This window comes from Schistocerca nitens, chromosome 1 (genome assembly GCF_023898315.1).
Source record: "Schistocerca nitens isolate TAMUIC-IGC-003100 chromosome 1, iqSchNite1.1, whole genome shotgun sequence".
NCBI lineage: Eukaryota > Metazoa > Arthropoda > Insecta > Orthoptera > Acrididae > Schistocerca > Schistocerca nitens.
Window position 1 is genome coordinate 895,516,861 of NC_064614.1, and position 18,791 is coordinate 895,535,651.

Below are 18,791 nucleotides of genomic sequence, written 5' to 3' on the forward strand. Positions count from 1 at the left end.
GAATAGAAAAGCAACTGGAATCACTCAACAGAGGAAAGTCCACTGGACCTGACGGGATACCAATTCGATTCTACACAGAGTACGCGAAAGAACTTTCCCCCCTTCTAACAGCCGTGTACCGCAAGTCTCTAGAGGAACGGAAGGTTCCAAATGATTGGAAAAGAGCATAGGTAGTCCCAGCCTTCAAGAAGGGTCGTCGAGGAGATGCGCAAAACTACAGACCTATATCTCTATCGTCGATCTGTTGTAGAATTTTAGAACATGTTTTTTGTTCGAGTATCATGTCGTTTTTGGAAACCCCGAAACTACTGTGTAGGAATCAACATGGATTTCGGAAACAGCGATCGTGTGAGACCCAACTCGCTTTATTTCTTCATGAGACCAATAAAATATTGGATACAGTCTCCCAGGTAGATGCTATTTTTCTTGACTTCCGGAAGGCGTTCGATACAGTTCCACACTGTCGCCTGATGAACAAAGTAAGAGCCTACGGAATATCAGACCAGCTGTGTGGCTGGATTGAAGAGTTTTTAGCAAACAGAACACAGCATGTTGTTATCAATGGAGAGACGTCTACAGACGTTAAAGTAACCTCTGGCGTGCCACAGGGGAGTGTTATGTGACCATTGATTTTCACAATATATATAAATGACCTAGTAGATAGTGTCGGAAGTACCATGCGGCTTTTCGCGGATGATGCTGTAGTATACAGAGAAGTTGCAGCATTAGAAAATTGTAGCGAAATGCAGGAAGATCTGCAGCGGATAGGCACTTGGTGCAGGGAGTGGCAACTGTCCCTTAACATAGACGAATGTAATGTATTGCGAATACATAGAAAGAAGGATCCTTTATTGTATGATCATATGATAGCGGAACAAACACAGGTAGCAGTTACTTCTGTAAAATATCTGGGAGTATGCGTGCGGAACGATTGGAAGTGGAATGATCATATAAAATTAATTGTTGGTAAGGCGGGTACCAGGTTGAGATTAATTGGAAGAGTGCTTAGAAAATGTAGTTCATCAACAAAGGAGGTGGCTTAAAAAACATTCGTTCGACCTATACTTGAGTATTGCTCATCAGTGTGGGATCCGTACCAGATCGGGTTGACAGAGGAGATAGAGAAGTCCAAAGAAGAGCGGCGCGTTTCGTCACAGGGTTATTTGGTAACCGTGATAGCGTTACGGAGATGTTTAACAAACTCAAGTGGCAGACTCTGCAAGAGAGGCGCTCTGCATCGCGGTGTAGCTTGCTCGCCAGGTTTCGAGAGGGTGCGTTTCTGGATGAGGTATCTATTATATTGCTTCCCCCTACTTATACCTCCTGAGGAGATTACGAATGTAAAGTTAGAGAGATTAGAGCGCGCACGGAGGCTTTCAGACAGTCGTTCTTCCCGCGAACCATACGCGACTGGAACAGGAAAGGGAGGTAATGACAGTGGCACTTAAAGTGCCCTCCGCCACACACCGTTGGGTGGCTTGCGGAGTATAAATGTACATGTAGATGTAGTTGTAGAACCGCCGATACAGTCAACTTTAGCCAAAACTGCTCAAGACAGACAACATAGGCCGCTTGTACGCAGAATGCTCAATTGCCAACTGTACTCGGAAAGTTACGTTGAAGTCGAAACTTCAGCAACTTCGTCAAACAGTTACAATTAAATAAAAGTATATTAGACAGCCAATGGAAGGCAGGCTGTCCAGAGCAGCGAGAGATCAGTCTTGTAACCTACTCCGACCGAAAGGCGAGAGCCGACTACCACAAGAGCACCCGTACAAACCGAACACAGAACATTCCCGACCCCACGACAGTGGTCGTGGTTAAACGTTCCAATCAGCAACTCGAAAACCACGGAAAACGCGGGAATTTGCGCGCCAAGGCTGCTTGGGAACACAAGTCGTTCCCAAGCCTCGCTGGTAGCCCGCCAGAAAGTGTTTTTGCTAAGTTTCTGCGAAGTAACAGAACCTCTAGCCCAGCCGCTACTTCAGGCCCCTGTGGGCGTGTCTTTTGACAATGTTGGCGTCTGGAAAGCATTCACTCCACTCCCTCACACCCGTCGGCTTACCCTTTCAAGATCAGCAGTGCTCGCCTGTCACCGGACCACCCGGGTGACGAGAGACGCTGCGTGGGAAGTCCGCGTGTGAAGGAATAGCAACTTTCCACCGCATGCAATTAGAGAGGAAAATCGTAAGATAGAAATATGTGAGGGGGCTCATGCCACCTCTCACCAGAAGAGAATGGAATCTCTCTCTCCCTATCTAAAATGACTGACCGAAGTTGGAATCGAAGCCAGACCACAGATATATGAACCTAGCATCAGCCCAACAGACCACCAAATCCTCTTCTCAGGTGCTCATATTTCTATCATAACGCCGTTGTGCCACACTGGCTGAGAATTTTGACACACAGGGTCCCTGTATCAATTTGCAGCATGTTCAGTAAATTCATTTACTTGGTTGACCGAATCACCATAAACTAGCTGCCTCGGCTACCCAGGGCATACATTCAACTTTATTTTGTAATCACCAAAATAAAATCACGTAACTGCCACCAACACAGAACTGCCAACAGTGTAGGATGCAGAAATTTAAATAGGAAGTGTTCCTTTCCACTTGAACTACTCTATTGCGCTATCTGTTTATTGAAAACGTCGTGCAGTGCAGAAGAAAAGGTATAACTGTTTGTCTCTCATAAGTATTGACCTGGCCATATGCATTACCCCACAGCGCTGTGGAATGCAGAAGTTCTGGAGTAATTGTTGTTCACTTCTGGAGGGGTTATAGCTACGTGTCAGCTAGTAACGTGATGGTAAGTATCGCGCCCGGTAGATAAGAGGTCGTGAGTTCGCGTACATTCACTGTTATATTTTTTTAAATGCAATTCTGTTGTCTGTTAAAGTTATCAATCTAATGGAACTTGTAACATAATTCCCTTCACTTCTCAACCCAAAATAGTCGTATGTGGAAAAAGAGCTAACTTCTGCGACATTTTGTTCATTCAGGTTTAACAGACAGCCTGACAGTACATGCATATCGAAACTTTTGTATTATGTATGGGTAGAGCGCATCGTGCCAAAATATGTCGGAAAAGTATTTTCTGCATTAGCTGTCGTATGGTAGTGGCATTTCATTCTTCTTCAACCCTTGTTTGAGGGCTTTAACTCAGAACAAGTTTTCTACATGCATGTAATCAATAAACTGCATGTGCATTTTCAGAATGTTATAGATAACACCAGAGAATTCGTATAAATCGTTGATGATTAATTTCTCTCTCATGTTTACTATTGTTTTAACAACATTAAAGGAAACCTTACGAAAATTGTGAACTGTATTATAAAAAATGAAATAAAACTACCCACGATAACCTTACGACGAAAGTCTGTTTTAATAAAACTGAGTATCTGTACACAAGCGTGCCTCTATCGTCACGAATTGGTAAAATACTACTGACTTACATTTTGATTGGGTCTGTGTTTAATTGGTATGTTGTGTCATACTCAAGGGGTATGCAAATGTGGCATTTCATAAATAAGGTTATGTATTCCTAGAAACCCAAAATTTGCTTGTCAGCAGTGGAAAGAGGCGTTACCTGTTGTGCAGCATTGTAAGTCTTTCACCATGAGCCGAAAGTATTTTCTTGAGATTTCCTTAGCGATGTTTGATCTGACTGCTTGTAGCTCTTTCACAGAAGGAATAAAAACGCTACACTCAGTGAGACTGAAACTGCGAACCATAACAGACGCTTTTTCACAGATCAGCACGTTACCACAGACCTGGCGAAGAAGTATATGTCTTAGCTTCCTCTTACGAGACCATTAGTGGCTAGAACTCGTAAACCGCTATTTAAAAGACGAGATTAGTTGCGATTTCCACGTGCAACGACTTCCCTGGGCTGAAAACCGTAAATTTACAATCTTTTGTTACACCTCAAGCGATAATAACTCAGATTATTCGATGGGAATGACAGGTAAAATCAAGTGAACTTTGAGGCTTAATTCAGTGCACACCAGGAAGTAACTCGTCGATCACAGAGTTGCCAAACATAGATTGCCTTGTTGCTAAATCTCAGTTACAATACCAGCAGGAAGAAGACGAACCGATGTGATCTTACAGCGGGCTGGGAAGTGACCATAGCTGGTGTCTCCAAGTCGCGGCTGCTACGGCCTGGAATACGTAATGCGTCTGAATCGCATTTCTGTAATTATGTTTAGGGGCTGGAGCGTTGGGACTAATAATACTCAGAACTGACTGCATACTAAGCATAATAAATCAGTAATTCTCATAGTTGTTTTTATATTTCTTTCGTAAGTGTACTCAAAACTAAGAAACTCATTCACAGACGTTTTCGTGCCTCGCTGATAGTCGATCACAACAAACAATAAAAAAAAAGAATGTGTGTGTGTGTGTGTGTGTGTGTGTGTGTGCGTGCGTGTGTATGTGTGTGACAGGTTCAAAAAATGGTTCAAATGGCTCTGAGCACTATGGGACTCAACTGCTGTGGTCATCAGTCCCCCAGAACTTAGAACTACTTAAACCTAACTAACCTAAGGACATCACACACATCCATGCACGGTTCCGGACTGCGCGCCTAGAACCGCGAGACCACATCATACTGACAACAGTGATGTGCTTATACTGACAACCTGACTGTTCGTTTTATCTTATTTTGTTATCATTTAAATAAAACAACATGACCTTACAGTGGGAGACATTTCGTCCCTCTTTTCCTTCTGTGAAGTTTGTCAGTAAGCTTTTTGCCTTCCAGCCAGCGAAATGCGGCAGAGTACGGCCGGTAAACGATTCATAAACCACGATTTAGTGCCGTTAAGTCGATTTTTTTAAACATTGTCGTAGCTGAAGGAATTTAGTTTCGTCTTAAATCGTCTCAAGCAGCAATGTTCACAGACATTTCAAATAGGAAAAATCTCATTATTCAGGTACGAAGGTTGTAAAACAAACTTCATACAGTTTGTGTTAGGTTGATCTTTTCGTCTGATAGCACTGCGTAAGTATTTTATCTATGAGGTATCACAAGTAGTGTTCCTGTAACTGTGGGAATCATTGGTTGAAAACGAGTTTAACACCAATGGGTACAGTACTGCTAAATATTCAAATTGATTATCAACCTAAGTCTGAGTTCATCCGCAAACTGAGGCGAATTTATAATATTGAAGCTAGACTGTGTATCCTTGTCTTCCTTGAGTGGGCATTGGTAGCCGTTTACACACACGTATACAATACTATGAATACTTCGAACGCTATAGTTAACGTTGCTCTCATAAACTACTTTTCTTTTTTAATTCTTCTGGGTCTTCAGCGTGCAATATGTGTTGTAGATACAGTCTTAGAGCAAAAACATTGACCGCCGAGTCGTTCAGGTAAGGTGGGCAATACAGTCGTGCTCCTCTCAGAATCCTATGTCCGGCAATATGCTCGATCTGGCAACATTGTAGACTGCGGCACTTCCCAGAGGAAGTCTTGACTTCAGTCTTAGTACTTTATTCTTGACTACGACCGTAGTCTTGAGGTAAAACGTGAGACTAGCTAATACGACGTCTGGTAACTAAAAGCACACGTCGACAAAGTTTTTATCGCCCCTTTCCTCTCGGTGCTGAAGCTATGAGTGTAATTCAAGCGAATCTACAATAGATTTCGCTTTCTGTCACACTGGTAATAACAGTTTGGTCCAACAATGTTTTAGCGAAAGATTTCTTTGCCGGCCATCAGCCTCTGAACACCGCATGCGTCTGAGTTCTCTGGGACCCGTTTACTGCCTACCGGCGGGGGCTGAGGCACTGCATTGTCTCGCCTTCTCCCGACAACGTCTGCTCCACTCCGCACTCTCGACCATGTAAAATGCTTTAATGTTGTTGAGTGATGACCCATAAAATCTGTCTACGATTTGTGTTTCACTCCTGATAGCATAGGAGGCACAAAACCGCTTTTATTTGATGATTATTTTATTACACTAGAATGCAATACATCAATGTGGCACAGAATTAATTTCATTGTTTCTGATCCAGTGCACTACAATTAAAACGTCACATTCTGTTCTTTTTCCTTTCACGGGAGGTTCCTCAAATAATTTATTATTGTCATGGATTCATATGAGTTAGTCAAGGCACAGAGAGTAAATGCAATGTAATGTGTTTGATTTCTTTCTTTGATTCTCTATGGTAAATGGACGCAAAAGATTGTGTCAATACCTATCAGAACCTGCTCTATAGCTACTCAGGCAAATTACTTGTTTTGAGGTCTATACCTTAATTAATGGAGAAGTGAACGCTGTTCACAAGTAATATTTAAAATATTCAATTGCCCATATTTGAAGCAACCCAGAGAAAAAGTAAGCTGCTAGAGCCGCTGTTAGCAAATGTCTGCAGGGAGTTCCTAATTGCTACTGTGGAAATTTAGCATAGAGGCCCTATAGTAATCAAGAGGTTCATTTGTTTCATACTTATCACCCTGGCATGTGAGTCTTAAGTGAAGAACAACATTGAAATTCGTATCGCTGATGGTCGATTCGAATTTCTTCAGAGGCGCTGGTATTTCGAAGCACCTTGGCAGTTAGAAAGCAAAGATCTATGACCATTAACACAAGTTACTGAGTCGAGCTACCAAGAAGGTTTGATGTGTGAAGGTATTCTTCCGATTTCGATACAGAATTTTTCCTGGAAATTCGCAGCTCCATAAAATACACTCCTGGAAATTGAAATAAGAACACCGTGAATTCATTGTCCCAGGAAGGGGAAACTTTATTGACACATTCCTGGGGTCAGATACATCACATGATCACACTGACAGAACCACAGGCACATAGACACAGGCAACAGAGCATGCACAATGTCGGCACTAGTACAGTGTATATCCACCTTTCGCAGCAATGCAGGCTGCTATTCTCCCATGGAGACGATAGTAGAGATGCTGGATGTAGTCCTGTGGAACGGCGTGCCATGCCATTTCCACCTGGCGCCTCAGTTGGACCAGCGTTCGTGCTGGACGTGCAGACCGCGTGAGACGACGCTTCATCCAGTCCCAAACATGCTCAATGGGGGACAGATCCGGAGATCTTGCTGGCCAGGGTTGTTGACTTACACCTTCTAGAGCACGTTGGGTGGCACGGGATACATGCGGACGTGCATTGTCCTGTTGGAACAGCAAGTTCCCTTGCCGGTCTAGGAATGGTAGAACGATGGGTTCGATGACGGTTTGGATGTACCGTGCACTATTCAGTGTCCCCTCGACGATCACCAGTGGTGTACGGCCAGTGTAGGAGATCGCTCCCCACACCATGATGCCGGGTGTTGGCCCTGTGTGCCTCGGTCGTATGCAGTCCTGATTGTGGCGCTCACCTGCACGGCGCCAAACACGCATACGACCATCATTGGCACCAAGGCAGAAGCGACTCTCATCGCTGAAGACGACACGTCTCCATTCGTCCCTCCATTCACGCCTGTCGCGACACCACTGGAGGCGGGCTGCACGATGTTGGGGCGTGAGCGGAAGACGGCCTAACGGTGTGCGGGACCGTAGCTCAGCTTCATGGAGACGGTTGCGAATGGTCCTCGCCGATACCCCAGGAGCAACAGTGTCCCTAATTTGCTGGGAAGTGGCGGTGCGGTTCCCTACGGCACTGCGTAGGATCCTACGGTCTTGGCGTGCATCCGTGCGTCGCTGCGGTCCGGTCCCAGGTCGACGGGCACGTGCACCTTCCGCCGACCACTGGCGACAACATCGATGTACTGTGGAGACCTCACGCCCCACGTGTTGAGCAATTCGGCGGTACGTCCACCCGGCCTCCCGCATGCCCACTATACGCCCTCGCTCAAAGTCCGTCAACTGCACATACGGTTCACGTCCACGCTGTCGCGGCATGCTACCAGTGTTAAAGACTGCGATGGAGCTCCGTATGCCACGGCAAACTGGCTGACACTGACGGCGGCGGTGCACAAATGCTGCGCAGCTAACGCCATTCGACGGCCAACACCGCGGTTCCTGGTGTGTCCGCTGTGCCGTGCGTGTGATCATTGCTTGTACAGCCCTCTCGCAGTGTCCGGAGCAAGTATGGTGGGTCTGACAACCGGTGTCAATGTGTTCTTTTTTCCATTTCCAGGAGTGTATATCAGAAAAAAAAGCTCGCATACCCTGGCCCCTACCACGGTTAGAACTGACGACTGATTGAGCCGTTCTGACCCGAGACACGGGCGGTACCACCAGGCTACGTACACACTGCTGCCTGTACGCCACTCTCATCATGGTATTTGTCGCTCAGCCTCATAGCGCATCGTCAAAGATAATAAAAGTTGTCATTTACGTGAAGAATAGCATTTCTTTAGGCAAAAAATTGAATTTTTTGTTTCAGTGTCTTAGCCGGCCGCGGTGGTCTCGCGGTTCTAGGCGCGCAGTCCGGAACGGTGGGACTGCTACGGTCGCAGGTTCGAATCCTGCCTCGGGCATGGATGTGTGTGATGTCCTTAGGTTAGGTTTAAGTAGTTCTAAGTTATAGGGGACTAATGACCTCAGCAGTTGAGTCCCATAGTGCTCAGAGCCATTTGAACCATTTTTTTCAGTGTCTTAGTTTACATGAGGATTATATAGCACCAGTCATTCAAATGGAAAGGGAATATCAAGTGAATTTAGCGAGTCAATTCAGTACCATACGCGAAACTGATTGCACGGTTACAATGTTGCCTAATGTTTGTGACGATGTTGCCAATTCTCATCTGTGCTAGGAACAGCTCTGTAGCGGTATGCGAGGAGAATCCCGTGCTCGTGTCATAGGAGGATATGGAGAGGAGGCGCGGGCTTTGGTTAATATGCAGCGTTTTCTCCTACCAGTTGTGTCAAACATTCAGGTGTATAATCTTCCATCACGATTAGAGTTTCCTACAAAATATATACGAATAAAACACTTACCTTGTTACTTTGTGACAAAAGATTATTTCAGTACAATAAAAAGCCTTTGGAAATCACTTATGCCCACCTGTCACAAACGTAAGGTAACAAACACTTTGCACCTCGAAATCGATCGCACCTATGTGCAGTCTAGTGACGTTTAAATAAATCGTCTTAACGGCACTAAATCGTGGTTTTTGAATCATTTACCGGCCGTACTCTGCCGCATTTCGCTTACTGACAAACTTCACAGAAGGAAAAGAGGGACGAAATGTCTCCCACTGGAAGGTCATGTTGTTTTATTTAAATGATTAAAAAATAAGATAAAACGAACAGTCAGGTGGTCAGTATAAGCACATCACTGTTGTCAGTATGGTGTTGCACTACCCAGGGCCTGGAATAATAAAGGGCCCGTTTAGGTCAGGCATATTGTATACAGAAGTGGAAGAGAGAGCACCACTAAATTATAATCCGTATGCATTGCATACACACAGAAATTACTGTTACAGTGTACTTATGGAGCCCAATGAGTGAATTGCGTATTTTCCGGTGAGAAAGAGCACTGGCAAACAGTCTTCGCTACATTAGGGTACTTAATCTGGTGTCACTCTGAGCTAGAATATATGGTCAGCGACTAAGTGTAAGGTCAATGAGTCTGATGCGAGTTTTGCAACTGTGAAATACTTTCCTACATTATAGAACCGAATATTAAATTTGAACTAATATTGCGAAAAAGTGTGTACTTGGATAGCTTAGAATGAAAATCTTTCTGTTTATTGCAAAGGAAAACAATTGATTTTCTAAAACATTCTCTGTCATACACAACTTGAAACAGACCATGTCGACCAAATCATATGGAAGAACTAACAGCGACGTATATCGGAAGGCAGTAAGATCTCTTGGCTTTTGGTTTGGCAGTACTCGATAGCCATTTCTAGGCGCAAGTAAATGAAGAAAGGCAGCGCGTTTTTGCTATCAAGTAACGTCTTCATCAATTACTTTAGATTTAATGTGATCTACGAGTAATTACTTATGTTTGATATTAACATGAAAAGGATTCCGTAGGCAGTGAAAGAACCTGTTCTTGGGAAACTACTTCTATAGTGACCAAAAGGCATAAAACGATCTTCAAGTACAGTGTTCTAGCAGCGGAATGAAGAAAATGATAGTAATAATGACTGTAATAATCGAATTATCCAGTAATTACACACTTCCCAGTGGATTTTCTCGAACTAAGACATTTGCTGAATTTGTAAAATTTCAAAATAGCTTCACATCGACCCTATGATGCCTAGAGGAGTCTTTACATCTTGCTGACATGAGAATAGCATAATCTCAGCTTCCGAAGCTTGCTTCTACTTAACCATTTTACAGACTCGCGGTTTTTCCACCGTGACTAATTTTGTAAGCTAAGCATATCATCTGTTACAGCACACTCTTTGGGCTGGGAAATGTGGCCACAATGGTCTGGCGGAACGAACTATCACAGGTGCAATGCGTAGGTTCAGGCATTTACTTTTAAGAGGCACAAACAGATTTACTTTACCGCTGGTGTTTGGCAACTCTGTGATCGACGAGTTACTTCCTGGTGTGCACTGAATTAAGCCTCAAAGTTCACTTGATTTTACCTGTCATTTCCATCGAATAATCTGAGTTATTATCGCTTGAGGTGTAACAAAAGATTGTAAATTTACGTTTTTCAGCCCAGGGAAGTCATTGCACGTGGAAATCGCAACTAATCTCGTTTTTTAAATAGCGGTTTACGAGTTCTAGCCACTAATGGTCTCGTAAGAGGAAGCTAAGACATATACTTCTTCGCCAGGTCTGTGGTAACGTGCTGATCTGTGAAAAAGCGTCTGTTATGGTTCGCAGTTTCAGTCTCACTGAGTGTAGCGTTTTTATTCCTTCTGTGAAAGAGCTACAAGCAGTCAGATCAAACATCGCTAAGGAAATCTCAAAAAAATACTTTCGGCTCATGGTGAAAGACTTACAATGCTGCACAACAGGTAACGCCTCTTTCCACTGCTGACAAGCAAATTTTGGGTTTCTAGGAATACATAACCTTATTTATGAAATGCCACATTTGCATACCCCTTGAGTATGACACAACATACCAATTAAACACAGACCCAATCAAAATGTAAGTCAGTAGTATTTTACCAATTCGTGACGATAGAGGCACGCTTGTGTACAGATACTCAGTTTTATTAAAACAGACTTTCGTCGTAAGGTTATCGTGGGTAGTTTTATTTCATTTTTTATAATACAGTTCACAATTTTCGTAAGGTTTCCTTTAATGTTGTTAAAACAATAGTAAACATGAGAGAGAAATTAATCATCAACGATTTATACGAATTCTCTGGTGTTATCTATAACATTCTGAAAATGCACATGCAGTTTATTGATTACATGCATGTAGAAAACTTGTTCTGAGTTAAAGCCCTCAAACAAGGGTTGAAGAAGAATGAAATGCCACTACCATACGACAGCTAATGCAGAAAATACTTTTCCGACATATTTTGGCACGATGCGCTCTACCCATACATAATACAAAAGTTTCGATATGCATGTACTGTCAGGCTGTCTGTTAAACCTGAATGAACAAAATGTCGCAGAAGTTAGCTCTTTTTCCACATACGACTATTTTGGGTTGAGAAGTGAAGGGAATTATGTTACAAGTTCCATTAGATTGATAACTTTAACAGACAACAGAATTGCATTTAAAAAAATATAACAGTGAATGTACGCGAACTCACGACCTCTTATCTACCGGGCGCGATACTTACCATCACGTTACTAGCTGACACGTAGCTATAACCCCTCCAGAAGTGAACAACAATTACTCCAGAACTTCTGCATTCCACAGCGCTATGGGGTAATGCATATGGCCAGGTCAATACTTATGAGAGACAAACAGTTATACCTTTTCTTCTGCACTGCACGACGTTTTCAATAAACAGATAGCGCAATAGAGTAGTTCAAGTGGAAAGGAACACTTCCTATTTAAATTTCTGCATCCTACACTGTTGGCAGTTCTGTGTTGGTGGCAGTTACGTGATTTTATTTTGGTGATTACAAAATAAAGTTGAATGTATGCCCTGGGTAGCCGAGGCAGCTAGTTTATGGTGATTCGGTCAACCAAGTAAATGAATTTACTGAACATGCTGCAAATTGATACAGGGAGCCTATGTGTCAGAATTCTCAGCCAGTGTGGCACAACGGCGTGATGATAGAAATATGAGCACCTGAGAAGAGGATTTGGTGGTCTGCTGGGCTGATGCTAGCTTCATATATCTGTGGTCTGGCTTCGATTCCAACTTCGGTCAGTGATTTTAGATAGGGAGAGAGAGATTCCATTCTCTTCTGGCTACACCAAGTGAAGAAGATATAATGGCATTGTAGTCTGAAATTCACATTAAAAATGATACTCCTTCTCTACCAAGTAGACGTTAGGTTGAGCTACAATAAAGTCTGGTATGGCGACATGTAGAAACTCTACCACCAGTAACCTTTCTTATACTAGTTATTTATTTCTAGTGACGAAACAAACGCTATGTAGGCTTACAGGACACTTATTCCATCTTTTATCTGGGCTTCTGCATGTCGAAAAATTGGTTCTGAACTGGAAATGCAACTCAGACCGCCCTTAACGCGGAATTTGTTCCCTTTGTGACAATAGAGCTCGGCTACAAGTTGTTGTTTGTTCAAAACTGCAGATTCCTCAACATCTCCACATATTGCGCATGAATGGGTTCGAATCCTGGCCCGGCACTAAAAATTTCATTATGTGATATCAAGATCTAGCATGAGAACACCTATCTGCTGGTGGATAATAATTTCGATGTTTAATGTATTTTCATTCGTTGTCAACACTAACGATATTTGACGTTTTTGACTCCCAGTGAGACACAGAACTATTTGCGAGATCAATGTAAGTTCAAGATGTTATTTCGAGCTGCTGGTGGAGAAGAATTCAGTAGTAGCTGACGTCTCTTTGTGTGTAGTCAACAACGATATGTGTGGAGCTCTATTCCCAGTCAGCACTGAACTCTTCGTCACATTATTTCTAGTTCATACATGCCCACATGTCGCTGCTGGTGCAACAAACCCATATTTAACGTTCGTTTTCTCTAGAATACAACAGCGATAGGTGCCGGGTTGGAGTCTTGGGAAGGAAAAAATTAATGTTTCGTCTCGTCATTTCAGTTGAAACATCTAGCTACTGCAGAGAAAATGCGGTATGTCACGATTGATTGTGCTTCGATACCTGTCGCCGGCCGAAGTGGCCGTGCGGTTAAAGGCGCTGCAGTCTGGAACCGCAAGACCGCTACGGTCGCAGGTTCGAATCCTGCCTCGGGCATGGATGTTTGTGATGTCCTTAGGTTAGTTAGGTTTACCTAGTTCTAAGTTCTAGGGGACTAATAACCTCAGCAGTTGAGTCCCATAGTGCTCAGAGCCATTTGAACCAACCTGTCCGATTAGGTTCTTGGTTCGAATCCCTATCCAACACAAAGCTTTAACTCACGACATTTCAAATAAGTCACTTGTTAAGAAGCAATATGTAACATCTCTCGTAGTTCGTTAACAGGGACGATAGGTGCTGGGTACGAATTCGCGTCCGTTAAAAATGTTTGCGTTATGTCATTTAAAGTTGATATTTGCTAACTGATACTGTCTAAAATCGAGGTATATCACTCTCTGTATGCCTAATCAGGAATGACTGTTAGTTTCCGTCAGTCACGAAATCTTTGCTTAGTCTGCATGACCTGGTTTTCAATCCATATGCAGAACGAGACGGTTCGTCGTGTCATTTGAAGTTCATACATATTCTCAACTAGCTGCTCGTGAATAACTTAAATTTTTAATGTCACTTTGTAAACGAAGTTTTCGTGCGCGTGTTACAGTCATTCCCGGAAATTTATTTGCGATCCTAAATTTTCCATTGACTTTCCTTTCCATGCGCTTTATGAAAATGTTGATGAATACAGTAACTGGAAATTTGTGGTAAGGACTATGGGACCAAACTGCTGAGGTCATCGGTCCCTTGGATTACACACTAAGTAAACTAACTTAAACTAAGTCACGCGAAGGACAACACACAGCCCATGCCCGAGGAAGGACTCGAACCTCCGACAGGGGGAGCCGCTCGAACCGCGTCAAGACGCACTAGACTGCACGGATGAATACAGTATATTTATCACTATTTTATTCGAAGTCTAAGTAACGTAATAAAATTAAAAATTTATAAAAAGCTTCCCCTAAGGACTCGACACCACGACCCTCGCCCTACCGTTCTTTTCTCCTTCTATTGGGCTGGAAACAGCACTCACATAACAGCTTCATGCCTCGCCCGACGCACGCCAAGAGTGCTATTTCTTCTAAACGATTGGCCATTTATAAGTCTATTCCCCCCCCCCCCCCTCCCCTTTTTCCATTTCTGGCGGAGACCTGCATAAATCATAAATTTGAAAGAAATCGGTGATGAAGAGCAGTTGGGATCCTCTTGCCGCAGACACAAGTGATAAACCCAGAAAAATTACCCCGACAGATTTTATTTGATATAATGATCAAATATTCTTATTTTAATAGTGCTGACTGAATGATTTTAATTGTTTTGTAACAGCAATTTGAAAGCTTGTCTAAAATTCTAAAGCTGAGTTTCAAATACAACACTCGAATTAGATTCCTACATCTGGCACATGCAATCACTTAAATTATTATTAATTCCAAAATACTGCAATGAAGTGCAATTATCTTATAGTTAGTAAGATAATGAACTTTAACGACCAATGTTCCTTAACACAATCAAACACCATCACTAAAAAATTCCGCAAAGATATGTAAAGTTTCTGCAACTGAAATTATTCTAGTACACATTATACGTCGTTGACGTGAACACAACGTATATGAATGGACTACGTTTCGTCAGCCTAATTGTACGTGTTGAATCTCCTGTCAGGACTTCCAGATTACTGCTCCGACCACATGTAGGTGGCACAGAGTACAGTCTGCCTGACGGCCGCGCGATGTTTATTGCCTATAAAAGATATATGTCCTACGCAGTCGTTTGCCGGGATAATCAAATTGATTACCGCGCGCCAAGGCGCACGCATTTGCATTTAGAGTGTCCCGCGGCGCTGGCGTGCCCCTGACCGGCACGCTTCCCTGCACTACTCGTCGGCTGCAGCGGCTCTTGCCGGTCTAAACGAGAGGCACAGGCAGTGGATGGCGCGGAGGCGGTCGCGGCCAGGTCTGTTTTGTTTGTGCTACCGCATCACTCTAAAGGGTGAATCACACAAGTCACAACACACCCACTGTCAAACACACGAAGAAGCCGTTTGAAAAAACGATTTTATGCACTGGAATAACCGAGGTACGAGATATTTAGTCCTGCTTTTTCTCGAAAATCTACTTTTTAGAAGTCGTTGCCCAACGGCTCGTAAATATTTTAAAAAACGTCCTAGTTCCACCGCCAAGAGCTCATAATAAATACTTCTTTCTTACAAACGGTTTCAATTCTAACATCATTATCAGATATCGTAAAGTCCTACAAAACAGCTTACACAGTGATATTTAGTCTGTGGTATAATATCCACACTGTAAATACAGAACGAAGATCAACAGTATTGGTTAAAAACAGTCTTGGTTGCAATTTTATTTTTTTTATTTTTCAACGACGCGTTTCGCCTTATTTAGGCATCTTCAGGTTATCTTTTCTAGCTGTACGCGAGAGGAACCAAGATCTGCATAGCGCGTTCCCGTTCACAGGATCGAGTAACAGAATAAGATGTCGCGCATTATGCCTACTCCTGAGCCCCCCCCCCCCTTCCCCCCCATCTTACTCTGTTACTCGCTCCTGTGAACGGGAACGCGTTATGCAGATCTTGGTTCCTCTCGCGTCCAGCTAGAAAAGATAACCTGAAGATGCGTAAATAAGGTGAAACGCGTCGTTGAAAAATAAAAAAAAACTAAAATTGCAACCAAGACTGTTTTTAACCAGTACTGCTAAGCACTGGTTTGCTGTATGCCACATATGGATTGAAAGAAGATCAACAGTGTTTGGTACATTTTATGTAATGTACTACTTGATAGTGGGTTTGTCCATCTTCTAAGTGTTCTGCCAACAAAGCGCAGCCTTTGTTTCGCCTTCCCCACAATATTATCTATGTGGTCTTTCCAATTTAAGTAGCTCGTAATTGTAATTCCTAGGTATTTAGTCGAATTGACAGCCCTTAGGTTTGTGCGATCTATCGTATACCCAAAAATTTGTCGTATTTCTTTTAGTACCCATGTGGATGACCTCGCACATTCCTTTGTTTAGTGCCAATTGCCACTTTTCGCACGATAAATTCTGTCTAGATCATTTTGTAATTGGAATTCATCGTCTGATGATTTTACTAGACGGTAAATTATAGCGTCATCTGCAAACAATGTAACAGGGCTGCTCAGATTATCATCCAGATCATTTATGTAAATCAGGAACAGCAGAGGTCCTATGACACTACCTTGCGGAACTCCAGATGTCACTTCTGTTCTACACGATGATTTACCATCTATCACTACGAACTGTGACCTCTCTGAGAGGAAATCACGAATCCAGTCACACAACTGAAACGATACTGCATATGCACGGAATTTCATTAATAGTCGCTTCTGAGGAACGATATCAAAAGCCTCCTGTATATCTAGGAATATGGAATCGATCTGAGATCCCTTGTTGACAGCACTCATTACTTCGTGGGAATAAAGTGCTAGCTGTGTTGCACAAGAACGATATTTTCTGAATCTGTGTTGGTTATGTACCAATAAGTCATTTTCTTCAAGGTGATTCATAACGTTCGAGTACCATGATGCTGAAAGTAACACCGCACTCCAAAACGTTAGAATAGTGGTGCCTCACCTCAGATCGCTGTGATACTCGCCGGCGACGGTCATTCGAGAGAGAGCAGAACCGGCATTCATCACTCAACACAATGCGATTCCATTCATCGACAGTCACTGCTTCATGGTGAAGGCGCCAATCCAAACACAGTCGTCTGTGTTGTGATCTTAACGGCGGCCTGCGCAAGGGACAGTAATTCTCTCGTCCAGCTGCTACTGGTCTCTGAGTAATGGTGACGGATGAGACAACGTTGCACGCAGTACATTATTTGTTTTCGGTTGGCAGGTGCAGGTGTAAAGGTGTCACGAAGTGCTTGGTTCACAGTACGCTGATCTTCCGAAACTCTGACGACGACTATACCTGCCATTATGTTTCATTGCAGCCAAACGTAGGGCCAGTGTCGCATTCTAATGCTCCACAAATCTGCATATTGGACGACTCAACCATCTGGCCAAATGGAGACAAATAATGACAGCCGTTTCAAGCTCTGTAAGGTGCAGATAAAACTTTGTCACACAACTACGCGTCATCTCCGTGTCCTCCCGACTGATAAAAGTTTGACTCCTGTTCATGCCCCTTATATACCCTACCAGTCCTGGTAAGAATACCAAACACAAACAAAACTACTGCCCTCTAGTGCCCATTCTGCCTGTCACAGAGAATTATAACTCTAATCACTTACATACACTATGTGATCAAAAGTATCCGGACACCTCCAAAAACATACGTTTTTCATTTTAGGTGCATTGTGCTGCCACATACTGCGAGGTACTCCAGATCAGCGACCTCAGTAGTCATTAGACATCGTGAGATGGTCAGGTGATTGATTGTCACTTGTGTTATGCGCCTGGTTCAAATGGCTCTGAGCGCTATGCGACTTAACTGCTGAGGTCATCAGTCGCCTAGAACTTAGAACTAATTAAACCTAATTAACCTAAGGACATCACATAAATCTATGCCTGAGGCAGGATTCGAACCTGCGGCCGTAGCGGTCACTCGGCTCCAGACTGCAGCGCCTAGAACCGCACGGCCACTCCGGCCGGCTTATACGCCAGAACGCGAGATTTCTACACTCCTATACATCCCTAGGTCCACTGTTTCCGATGTGATAGTGAATTGGAAACGTCAAGGGATACGTACAGCAGAAAAGCGTACAGGCCGACCTCGTCTTTTGACTGAATGGGGCCCTCCGAGAAATTCACAAACTTGGTCAGGTGATTGGGTGTCACTTGTGTTATGCGCCTGGTTCAAATGGCTCTGAGCACTATGCGACTTAACTGCTGAGGTCATCAATCGCCTAGAACTTAGAAGTAATTAAACCTAACTAACCTAATGACACCGAGCGAGGTGGCGCAGTGGTTAGACACTGGACTCGCATTCGGGAGGACGACGGTTCAATCCCGCGTCCGGCCATCCTGATTTAAGTTTTCCGTGATTTCCCTAAATCGCTCCAGGCAAATGCCGGGATGGTTCCTTTCAAAGGGCACGGCCGACTTCCTTCCCCGTCCTTCCCTAATCCGATGAGACCGATGACCTCGCTGTCTGGTCTCCTTCCCCAAAGCAACCAACCAACCAACCTAATGACATGACATACATCCATGTCCGAGGCAATCTGTAACAGGCAGACATTTATCCAGACCATCACACACTGCATCAGGAGCCACTACAAGTACTATGACAGTTAGGCGGGAGGTTAGAAAACTTGGATTTCATGGTCGAGCGGCTGCTCATATGCCAAAGATCACGCCGGTAAATGCCAAACGACGCCTCACTTAGTCTAAGGAGCGTAAACATTGGACGATTGAACAGTGGAAAAACGTTGTGTGGATCGAAGGATCACGGTACACAATGTTCAAAAATGGTTCAAATGGCTCTGAGCACTATGGGACTCAACTGCTGTGGTTATCAGTCCCCTAGAACTTAGAACTACTTAAACCTAACTAACCTAAGGACATCACACACATCCATGCCCGAGGCAGGATTCGAACCTGCGACCGTAGCAGTCGCACGGTTCC